Genomic DNA, 12,896 nt, shown 5'->3' with positions numbered 1-12,896 from the left:
TCGCGGCTCCGCCCGCGTTATAAAGTTTTTCAGGCTAAAGTTTTCCGTTATAAAAATAGCAGTTTCCCGGGAGCCTATGTTCTTCCCAGGGTCTCAAACTGTCTCCATACCAAATTTCATCTTAATACGTTGGGTCCTTTTAATTTTAACACGTTCAGGCAGACAGATGCAGCGGGGGACTTTGTTTTATAATATATTTTTTAGAACCTTTTAAGAGGAACAATCCCGTCGTACATCATTGTTGCATAACTTTAACTGTTTACGCAGCGCACGCAACAGAAGCTCTCAAAACTAATAAATTGTCCCCGTTTTTGCAACATGTTTCATTACTCCTCGGCTCCTATTGATCATAGCGTGATGATATATTACTTAGAGCACTCCACAAACAAAGGGCTACTCAACACAATTTTTTTTTTCAGTTCGAATCGGTAGTTACTGAGATTAGCCACTACTGCTCTGCTCCTATTGGGTATAGCGTGATGATATATAGCTTATAGCACTCCACAAACAAAGGGCTATCCAACGCAAAAAGAATTTTTCAGTTTGGACCGGTAGTTCCTCAGATTAGCCGTTACTGCTCCGCTCCTATTGGGTATAGCGTGATGATATATAGCCTATAGCACTCCACGAATAAAGGGCTATCCAACACAAAACGAATTTTTCAGTTTGGACCGGTAGTTCCTGAGATTAGCGCGTTCAAACAAACAAACAAACAAACAAACTCTTCAGCTTTATATAATAGTATAGATTAAGCTTTTACTCGTGGATTCGCCTGTGCAAAAGTATTTGTGAGATAAAAGTCTCCATATGTTACATTCTTTGATAAAGAGTAGCCTTTGTCCTTCTCAGAATCTCAAACTATCGCCATAACAAATTCCATCGATATCTGTTCGATATTTTTGAGTTTATCGCGTTCCGACAGATAGACAAACGCGACGGCGACTTTGTATTACAATATGTAAAATATATAACGACGTATATATATATTTTTTGTTTAAAAACGAAACCCTTTACTTCTAAATATTGTTTTGATCAGACAGACATGTACTGTTTTGTCTTGCTTTGTTATTTAAGGTCAGAAAAAGAAAACACAAAACATTATTTAACTACGCAGTAATAAATATTCTTTAGTTTAACCATAAATTTATTGTACACAAAAGTAAAAAAGAAAGGTTTTAGCTATATAAATTAAGTATGTAAATTTTAAAAAAGAATTCCGTTTGGATTCCACGTCGGGCTGATATCCGGTTTTCTGCTCAGTAACTAGGCCCAGTATGCTCACCCTCTATCATATTATCATAGGACGGAATACACTTGGTGGAAAGGTGCCCTGGTTGGACACTCTGCCTACCCCTTCGGGGATAAAAGAGCAAAGCGTATTTGTTTTTTGCTTGTTAAAAAAACAACTATTAAACTGTTCAGAAGATTATGTAAAACGTAAAACTTTATAAACCAGCATAAAACCCAGATTCAATCTAACTTATTCCAGGTCGTTCCCCTGTGTTAATAGAACCCATTTAGTTTTGTTCAGAGGTTCATGTAATCGCAAGTAACCGCCAAAAGGCCTTACCCGTAGCGTATAATCGTAAGGGTTTTCATACATCAAAATGTTTTCAATATTTCACAATTATGTAGTTTCCACACACGGTTTTTCATAATAAAGAATCTATTTTAGTTTGTACTTCGCTTTGTCTGTCTGCAACTAAGCAGCATTCAAACACTATTTGACTCCAGTTTCAAAGATTTTATAGCCTCTAATTTTTTTTCATTATGAGATTCAACATCTAATGTCTTTAGACGGCGAGTCTACTACAGTATTACATAGCACATTTAAATTTAAACATTTACCCCCGTATTCATACACGTTTTTTATCTAAGGACGGAGCAAAGCTGTGATAACAAGTCTGCTTTTCCGTGCTGACGGCATGGCAGCCTTCGTAGTGCGTAGACATAGGGCCGTTGTGATTGGCTAATATTGTTGCATCCCGATATTAGCCAATCACAACGGCCCCATATCTATTACTCAATGCCGTTGGGCACTGAGAAACAGACTTGTTATCACAGCATTACTCCGTCCTTAGATAAAAAAGTCTATGAATAAAAGGGGTTAGATTTTGTTCGTACTGAAGCTGTTGTAATATGGACAGGCGTAATCATTATAAAAACTAAGAAAAAATCTAAATAACGAAATATCTCAATTTTCCAGATTTAGTGTCTACCTTGGTGGCGTAGTTGTACTGCATGCGCGATACGGCAGCGTTCTGAGGTCCTGGTTTCGAATCCCGGGTCGGGCAAAGCGATATTTGGGTTTTTCTACTCAGTATCAGCCCGGAGTCTGGAATTGTGCTCGATAAGGCGATAGGCTCGCCCCCTATCATATCATGGTACGGAACACACTTGGCGAAAAGTGGGTGCCCTGGTGCGTCTCTGCATACCCCTTCGGGGATAAATACGTAATGTGTGTGTGTGTGTGTGGCCAGACTTAATGTATCCTCTCCATGTACATAGGTATTCAATTCAACACAGGCACAGTACTCAAACAGCCAAAATAAACAAACGCAAACATTATTTTTGAATGAAAATACGCCATTCACTTATCGCGGATTCGACTGTTTATGTTAAGCCAACATTCACCAAGTTTATTCATTGGTATTTTTAACCGCAAACAGTTGTGTTTAACATTATTATCGGTCTGCCTGTGGCAAGTTAATTATAAATGTGGGATTCACAACACGAAACTTTACTAACAATTTATACAATCACAAACAAAGGACGTGTGATATTTAAGTTTCAACGTGTATGCAAAAGCTTTGTCGCCATGTTTCACTTCGCGCAAATATTGAATGTTTGTTTTTAGGTGTTTGTAGGTTTTTATTATTTCGTGGGTTTCCTAGCACCGTAGTACGTTTAGAGTACTTTTTCCGCTCTATTACCTGCAGGTGAGCCGGTCGATTATAGGGTACATTACCTTGTAAGTAGATAGGTGAAGTCTTCGTTGAAATATAGTAGTTGTGAACGTTGTTGGCTTGGTTTACAATAGTCACGACTTACGAGTGATATGAAAGAGGGCAGGATAGGAATTAGGAATAGAGGATAAAATTCAAGTGAGTTAGAAAAATAAATTAACTTTAGTTCAGAAACATTTTTGTAACAATAGTCGCGACTTACGAGTGATATGAAAGAGGGCAGGAGAGGTTTTAATAACAGAGGATAAAATTCTAGTGGGAAAAATAATTTAACTTTAAGTAATAAAAAAGTTGGTAAACGAAACGTGTAGGTGTGCAACAAATTGAACATCATTAATGTATCGATAATATCTCTTTAATATTAATTAAAATAAAGTCGCTTATCGAAATTGGCTGGAAGTAGCCAACTACGCGATTTCGTATGATAAATTAATATACCCCGTATATGCCTACGGTTCACCTGTCAACGTAGCCGGGGCTTAAAAATAAGGTCACGAGCAAAAAATGTAGAAATAAACGAGGCTGACCCGTGTCTACTTCTTATGAATAATGTAAAGGAATTTAACATTTCTTTTTTCGACAGAGAAAAATTCTCGGAATCGGAAATAGAATTTAGAGATAACGAATTAGGAGAAGCAATCATAGGCTTTTTGCCGATTACTTAAGTTATATTTTTTGATAATGTATTACACGATTTCAATCAGATAATATTCATTAATATATACTATAACATAGCGTCCTTAATGTAACAAAAACGCAAATAACAATTGAAAGAGGCCACAGTAAATACAATTACAAATGTAAATAAATTTTCTTAAACAAATATTACTGTTCGCGTACAAACAGCGGACGGTCCAATCTACCGCATTTTATGATACGAATGTGCGTAACCCTTCGGCCTAAATCGTGCTCACTAGGTGCCCCAACCCGGCCTCGATCCAATAAAATCAAATGACGTACCCTACAATTAACCCGGCTCGGACCTTCGAATTAACGGTTTCTTTGACAATCGATAGAATTTTTCGGTCGTCTGATTTAATATCGTAATTTGTGAGTAGTTTTAGGAGTTAACATTAATTGGTTGTATTCACCAATTTTATACGGATGAGTATCATGAGAGTTCTTTTTTCATTGTTAAATATATATTTAATGTAATATTAAAAACATGTAAGTCTATTAGAATGCGTTGTCGGTTTTTTCGAATCGAAAACAATAAAAAAAAAAACAGCAACCATATTTCTCTGGTTATAGTCTTATATTATAGACATATATCATAACTGTATAGTCTAACCACGTCTAAATATCTCTCTTGTATTATTACTGCGTCCACCTGACAAACTGTTTTCCAGCTCACTTGGTCACTTTCTCATGCATTAGGTCCTGTAAGTGAAGCGTAAAATTGCAACCAACACTCGCTTAACATAATATACAAAAAAACCTGTATTACTGGAGATTTTTTTACTGTATATTTGTCTACCACATAATATTAAGCTAAATAGAATGAATAAGGTTATTAAATACGTATTTAATTATGTTTTCGATAAATAACTTGTAAAAAGGCAATAATAAAAAAAAAAACAAAATTTGCGCACATATAGTATAATATTTCCTGTCTAATTGGCGGATTTCAGTTGAGATTGGTCGCCGTGGCCGAAATTCGGTTAGGAAGGAATGAAAATACTCATATATAAATAAATAAAATATTAAAGAGACCAGGTGGTCGTGCTACTGTTAAACGTATCGTATGCCCGTAAATTGTTTCAACATTACTTATAACATATTTCCTACCACTAGATGGCGCCACGCTCGACCATTTTGTATTTTTCATGAATACTCATACACACAAAGCACAAAATGCATACGACCGCGTTTGTTTCTACTTTCTTACAGATCAAATGCCTTCTATTCTTGACAGTGTGAATTTTTCATTCGACCACAAGGCATACCGGTTCCCACGGCCGATCTGTTGAATACGAAGAGATACCGACAGCAAATCCGCTCCTTTATACTTTATTTCAATGCTGAAGGCTTGCACGTAAACTAATATTTACATCTCAAAATCCCAAGAGGATGAACGAGAAATTGAATTTGTTACCGATAAAACATCGTACGATTGAAATACAATTTTACATTGCTGCTGCTCGAATATTATTGACAAAGGTCGCGTGCTATCAACTGAGCGATAACAGTCGATTGAACATAAATATGGTTTAAAAAGGTCTATTTGAAGATGAATATAGAAACTATGTGGTGATATAACAAGTATTTCATTTGATAAATTAATTTAAATTTTTACAATGATGGTTAAAGTTATAATTACCGTTTAATTCATCATTTATTAAGACAAACAGCTTAATCAGACAACTTTGCTGGCACTGAGATGTCCCACACAATAAACAGATTTACAAAATGCCACCCTGTATCTCCAAGCACAACGCTCTTTAAATATTAATCTAGAACTATAATTCTATATTTTTTTTCGCACTTACCAATACGTATAAGGGCCACTTATAAAAAAGTCAAACACACACATACATAGTATAAATAGTCGAGGTTATGATAGAAAAATCACGCTTTATAAATAAAATTATAAACACCACAATCAAAATACTAAAAACACTATTTTCAACCGAATTATTAAAGGAACGAGTACGTTTATCTAAACGTATTTGACAAAACACATTTGATGTGCGTAAACACGATGAATCTCATTCCAAAGTCTATGTAAACAATGTTCCAATTCTTTGTTGTCAGTTCGGCTGTATACTGATACTGTAAGTTATAGCACGATAATAAGCTCATTATTACCAGTATTACAAACTCGAAAAATGAAAATATTTTGTAGGTAATTAAAAAAAAACTGATCTCATTCTTAATTAGAAGGTAAGATGATTTTATTTGCCAATTAAGATAGAACTGTTTTTATCATTATTATTATATTAATTATTTATTTGCAACAAAAAAATATTGTTGATTCCATTATTAAAATTATGTTATTATATACTTCTAGTTTGTAGGATTTAAATCCATAGGTTATACGCAATATTAACTAGTTGGTTGTCGTGGTGCAGATATAAGATTGTGGTTAAAATATATCTATATATATAAAAATTAATCCCTATTTCCCTTGGTCAAGCCATCACGCGTGAACGGCTTGACCGACTTCACTAATTTTTTTTGGTGTGTGTGTTATTGTCAGAAGGTTCTTATAAAAGAAAAAATTCAAAGAATTGCGTGGAAAATTAGAAAATTTAAGAAAACTTAACGGCATTATTAATTTTACATAACTCTCAGTGGTTTGAAATAACTGTCAGCGATCGACAGAATGCGCGCGTGCATACATAGTTAAGACAGGACAACGTCTGTCGGGTCAACTAGTTTATAACATAAATTTAACGTCTTTAACATTTATATGATTGACAATTAACTTAAAACTACAATAGTATTTAAAACAAAAACTTAACATATTTGCTAAAAGACAACAATTTTAATCAAATTAGTTAACAAATAAGCAAAAGAGCAAGAACATAAAAATATAGCTAGCGAAATGCAACGATTGTGAACATCCGTCCGATCCTAAGCAAAATGCCAGCAAAAGTGTATCGCCAACGCATTGGTCCGCTGGCCAGCCGGTTCAGTTTCGCGTTCTTTTCTTTCTTCTTTTTTTCGCACGACTGATCACGTCGCCTTGCGCATTATAATTATAGTATAAGCCTCGCTCAATACAACTGATTCATAACAATCAACTTGAAGAAAAAAAGTTATCTATCGTTTCAGATTATTGGAAGACAAGGAAGCCTTCTCATGCCGCACCGATCCAGTAATCCAGTATCCAGTAGTACGCTAACATGGATGTTCAGGTACGAAACTGCTTAATTAGGTGTAACAATTACTGGACCGCCACCTTCAAAAACAATGTTTCTTCAAGATGCTCGTCGCCAGCAATAAAGACTAATAAGAATAAAGACCATTAAAGTGCACATTGTTTCATTATTTACCTAGAAATATCTTAATTATAAACTAAATACTAATATAGCATAGACCTACATAAATCCCTTATAATACCCAAACAAAATTTCATTAAATGAACCCTGCTTGTGAAAAATTAAAATAACTAAGTTGTAACCTTTCACAAATCCAGTTTTAATTCACAATAAACTTCGTCAAGCGCGAAGTTGGACGTTTGTTCGGTTATCACAACTATTTGAGTAATAAAGTTTACCGTCCGTGGAGCAAACCACGGTATGATATGATATATGAAGATTGATAAATTATATTTCGTGTACTGTATAAATATCGACGCTTCCGAGAATTGCTCTGCTTAATCTCCCGTACTCTAATCTATCTACGTTAAATCTCCAAAGTTTATTAATATATTATGCCATGTTAATTACGGGCAACAAAATAATTTCATACTACGCAACTAAATGAATAATAACGATTAAAAATAAATATTAATGAAGGCAATATCCCAATCCAACATTTGCTAATAGAGTCGACTGACCAAAAATAAACGAGAGTCGCTATTGGATAAGTTTCAGTTAAATAAACTAGCTGTAGGTTTACTCTAAAGTATTTTATCAAACCCAAAATCAAGGTTGCCAGAAAATTATGTCAAATAATAACAATTATCCAGTAGATACAGTCAAGGCCTATTTCCTCTACATACAGTTATTCTGCTTATACATAAGTAAGATAAAATATTATAAGCCATATTTAGGTTATAAGATATGGGGTTGGCATTTACTTGCTGGATAAAAACCGCGAAATAAATAAAGATAAAAACAAAAAAAAAAACACGATTACTCATTTAAAACTTTCTCCGTAAAATCCAGCTACTCACATGTAAATCACAATTCATATCAAAGGATTAATTTTTCTAATTCCACTGCACACAAAACCCATTAATTACTCGTGTCGACAGACCCGTCCATGCATAACCGATTCTCTACAGACTTCAATTTGCCGTCAAAATATACCTGAAACGTTTGAACGTTTCATTAGAACCTATTGAAACTTGGAATGTAGATTGTCCACCATTAATTGAATTGGTAGGCTGCGTGGCACAGTTAATTGTTTAAGTTTCCGGTTGCATGGAGTCGTGGACGGCACTCCCGCCGCTGATGACGCTGGAAATTGCCCTCCGGATGTGCGGCAAACTTTGTGTTTCAACTACACTGTGCAAGTGTTTAGTTGTCAATCCACTTTAATGTGTGACACTGTTGAACCTCTGTCAATTTGTCTAAAGTGCTTTCATGGGACATGGTAGCGGAATGCATTCGATAAATTTATGCTTTAACTAGCTTTTGCTCGTGGCTTCGCCCACGTAAAGGAGTTTTCCGGGATATAATGTAGCCTATAACCTTCCCAAGGACTTAAACTATCTCCATACCAAATTTCATATAAATCCGTTCAGTAGATTTTAAGAAAGTCGATAACATACAGTCAGACAGAAAAGAGGACTTTGTTTTATTCTATGTATAGATGTCATAAAAAATTCATGATAATTGTAACTTTTTAAAAGTAGCCAACTTGGCTTACTCTGAGTAGACGCGCGTAGCCTCCTCACCCAGTAAATCACACAGGCAAAGTTCTCACAACCATTAACAGTCGGAATGTCGCTCGTTAATCAACATTATATCAAATTAGAATGACTTTTTTTTTATACGAGCTCGGCAAATTGAATCTACTGCATTTGATAGTAAGTGGAATGAGGTCCAATGGAGTGTCTGCTGATGACAAATGATTACCCCTCGACAGTCGACACAATTATGCCGGCCTGTTGGAACCGGATATACTATGGCCACTATGGCGGGTTCTACACCTTGTGTATGGTGGTCGCTATCCGGGGGTATATCAAATATGTCCTACTACCAGTAGATATACTATACTTTAATAGTTACATAGGTACCTACTTAGCTAAAATAAGATAAAAAAACAATCTGCCTAGTAAACTTGTCTCAGAGCTAAACAAAATCCTCAACTCTCGAAAGCCAAACGCGATCCTTTCTGGCCGCTAGTGATACGAGTATGTAATACTTTGTACTCATTCCTCACTTTCCGCACTGTTACCTTTTGACATCCAGCCTTGCCGAGTCTTGTCAGTAACCTTTATTGTCCTCGTCTACACTTTGAGTTTATTGTTCAATTTTAAGACTCGAGAGAATTGCACTAAGATTATTTACAACCTAAGAATATCTATAAAGTTTTTACGGTATTACATTGTAGAACTGCTAGTCAGTAAACTAACTTTTATAAATAAATATTTGTATATTAAACTGTAGTACGTCCTTACTACCAATTTTTTTTATTAATATTTTATTTAATTACCCTGTACTTTGCGTCAAATAAGATTTAATACCCTCGCTGTTTATAAATCGTAAAAAAAAGGTATTTTAATCCAAAATACATATGCTATAAATAACTACACATCGTTAGTCCTTATCAACTCACTGCCATTCGCGGCTAACTTCGCACATTCAAAAATAAGAAATGCAAAATCACGTTCCAAATTTAAATTCCGAGAATTCACAGCGGATCTTATTCCGACGGTTTATTACTTGCAAACTCAAATATTTTCACTACAAGCGAACTGTACGTCGGAAATACAAAGGCTCTCTCTAAATTGACTCCACACAGCTCTATCTAGACTGCAATCTACTTGCCAGAGTAACATGGACTTAAATTTAACGCTGGCCACTCAAAATTTGAATAGATTCTGTATTTGTTCGAAGACATTTGACGGGCAAAATATTTTATATGTGACCATTCTTATTTTGAACTGGAATAAAGAGCTTCCATTAACGTTCGTGACAGTTATTAAAGGAAATTTATAATCACGAATTCTTGTCCATTTAAAAGGGGTAGCTAATGGACTTTAAAATTCATAAAGAAAATTTAACAAAACCTGCCAAAAAAATCTTAAGTAATTGGTATCTGAAAGAGGAATGAGGAATGTTTTTCCAGAAAAACTTTATTCATACCTGCCCAAAGCAATATTATTAATTAGACGCTTTAAAATAAAAAAAAGCCTCCATCCTCCATTAAAACTTGTAAACCTCGCAAATCATTTTCATAGAGACTTTTATTTTACGTTACTAGACGTATGACGTCAGCTGGAAGAGAAAATGCACTTACTTTGTGTAAAATACCGTCGTAACATTTGTTTCTTTTTGAGAGTGCACGTGTGTGGTGCTCAAAGGAAACCTTTTGCCAATGCAATGTTATTGAGTCCTGCACCGAACGTGGGGTAAAGGCCTTCCGCAAATTGCGACCGTCGAACTAAGCCCTTACTGTAAGTGTTTGTTGTTGACCATGTTACTGAGTTATTGTCTTCGTCACACATCAATGGCATTTAGGAACGCGGCCGGTGTTTATGGCTATGACAGTAATTAAAACACGAGTACGGTTTAAAGGAGTTAATGGTTTAAGCTATAAAATAAAATTAGAATTCACAGTCCTATATTTCCATACGTAATGACTGCATATTAAATAGAGCGTTTGCACTATATGCATAATCAAGAAACAATCTAAACAAATAAAATTATCGTACATCCAAAATATGCGTGACGGTAACTAAAACAGTAATTAGTTTACTTATAATTCAAAAAACTGCTGCCACCGTGTAATTATATTATTTAATTGGGCAATTATGTTTATAATTTTGGTACAACAAATCACAATATGTAATAAAATGTTACCAAGGAGCGCGGTAATAAAAGGAGGGTAGATAAGGTTATTGCTTTCGTCACTAAAACCGAAGGCACAAAAGGTCGCGTGACCTTCAGCTAGGTATATAATTAAGGTGAGGGTACGTTAGGAATTTAGTTGATTAATTATGACGAAACTATCTATTGTAAAATTAACTTTAGTTAAACCCAACCAAATAGGCTTAGAATATTTTATAAATTCTATTTGAAGGGCTGTAAGGGTTATACTCATGTCCTTGTGTTACTAAATTTAAACATGTGGCGGGTCGGTTATGTTCTTATCTTATCTTATCTTATCTTCTTACTAATATTATACATACGATAGTTGGTAGGTTTGGATGTTTTTTATAAGTAAACTCAGTAACAGCTTTTTTTTTGTTTTGATTGACGAGGCGAGCTTGCGTTCGCGTGGTGCTGAGCGATACGGCCACCCATAAACAGAAGAAACACCAACCTTGAATTACAAAAAACCTGCGATAGCATAGTGCAGAGTGGAACGGACTGCCGAGACGAAAGGTTCAAACCCAAGAACGCACACTTGCCTTTTTTAAGGCAATGTTTCTACCCTTTGTGAATTATCGCTTACTTGTGAGGCCTGCCAACCCTCAATAAGCCAGCGTGGTGAACTAAGGCCTAAACAGTCTCAGTAATAGACAGTATACGAGTATAATACAGGGCTTTTGTTAATTTTATTTTTATTATAAAACCTATAATCACTCTCAGACGTATTAATTTATATAATTTTTCAGTAACGCACGGAAATCATAAGCTAAGAAACCCATATCAAGAAATACTACATAAGTCACTTTCATAATAATACAGTACTTTGACTTCAGTTTAATGACGCGGCGCCCAGTGAAAGAAACAAGACATTTTATGCTCAAGTAGACTGACAAAAAATGCGGTTTTCACTTTAGACGTATACTGATTTCCTTAAACTACAGTCAAATGGACACCAATTAATTGAATTATAACCTAATGAGTGTTGTAAAAAGTTTGTAGATACATAAAATATCCCCGAGATTCTCTTAGCTCGGGGTTATAAAACAACATCCAAAATGTAACATCTTATGGAGTTAATAATTCGTTGAATTCACTGGCGCCGCGTCCCGGGAGACTTGCTAGCGATATCTTAATCCGATTCGGTACATTTGTGTGGCGTCGGATTAGTTACAACGGAAATTAGATGGCTTTCATCAGCGGTTCGAAGATGAGATTAATAATATCGCGTTCTAAAATTATTGTTTGGTGCATAATTATTTATTTATAAAGCTATCCAGCAAACTTAACACTACGATTAAAATATTATAAATTATAGATATAATGTAAGCCCAAGTTAGGTAAACTCAATATGCATATAAGCGATTTCAAGCGCAGCAAACACAATATCGTAATATAATAACCATTTGTTTCGATATAGTAGACGTACAAACATAATATGATATAACTTTTTGCTGCATTGCATTCTATGCGATATTATATTTGCTTTTCATAGCTATTCATGTCATTTTTCTCTGTTATCAAACTATTGTAGACATATTATAGCCAGTAAAATAAATAACTTGCTTCGGAGGCGCATCTGCTTTTTCGTTTTAAAGTTACCGCTGTCTGTACAAAATATTAGTTCCATATTGTAGTATAAACTGGAAAGATGTTTTAGTCCTCCTCCTCCTTCCTAGTCAGGTAATAAATCACAAATAACGTTTTATTTTTTCAATTAACGTATATAGTATATATGTACGTACGTTATTTTTATATTAAACCTTTTAATCTAAGAAACATCAAACGAATAAATCAACCAAGAACATTTAACCCAAATGAACAAGAACATTTAAGCATATACTCTGGTAAAATTCATTCCCAAGTTTAACTTTTGTTCTCATTTCTTTGATATTTCCGTAAAGTAATAATCTCGTATTATGAGAGGAAAAGGCCTAGTAATCAACGCTAAGTTATGAAAAATCTGTATCCATAAATTCGGTAAGAAGTAGCTTTGATCTTTAGATTTATTATATTGTTGGGTTATTTGTTTTTTATTACTACTTGTTAAGGATATCGAAAAAAATATAGAATAGAGTTGTCAATACTGAGAAAAGAAACATCTAGAATGGTAAACGAATCAGTTTGCGTGACAGCCGGAGCTTCAGACTGCATTACATTAAGTCGGTCATCAGTCTCACTCTTCTAGTGATGTAGTCAACGTATTGATTAATACAACATA

At 34.7% G+C, this 12,896-nt stretch overlaps 1 protein-coding gene across 2 annotated transcripts in view; it reads right to left on the bottom strand.

Annotated features, from left to right (window-relative positions):
* LOC115442358 (leucine-rich repeat-containing protein 70) overlaps positions 1–12,896 on the bottom strand; it is a 144,145-nt gene that overhangs the window by 117,806 nt on the left and 13,443 nt on the right. Inside the window, exon 1 of one of the 2 annotated variants that reach the window (XM_030167370.2) lies at positions 5,456–5,755. The exons of the other annotated variant lie outside the window; for it this stretch is intronic. The gene's annotated coding sequence lies outside the window, so the exon portion shown is untranslated. Of the gene's footprint in view, positions 1–5,455; positions 5,756–12,896 lie in introns of those variants that run through there. 2 annotated transcript variants of the gene reach the window in all.

Source organism: Manduca sexta, chromosome 17 (assembly GCF_014839805.1).
Source record: "Manduca sexta isolate Smith_Timp_Sample1 chromosome 17, JHU_Msex_v1.0, whole genome shotgun sequence".
Lineage (NCBI taxonomy): Eukaryota > Metazoa > Arthropoda > Insecta > Lepidoptera > Sphingidae > Manduca > Manduca sexta.
Note: the sequence above shows the minus strand (reverse complement) of the source record. Positions and strands in the feature narration are given on the sequence as shown.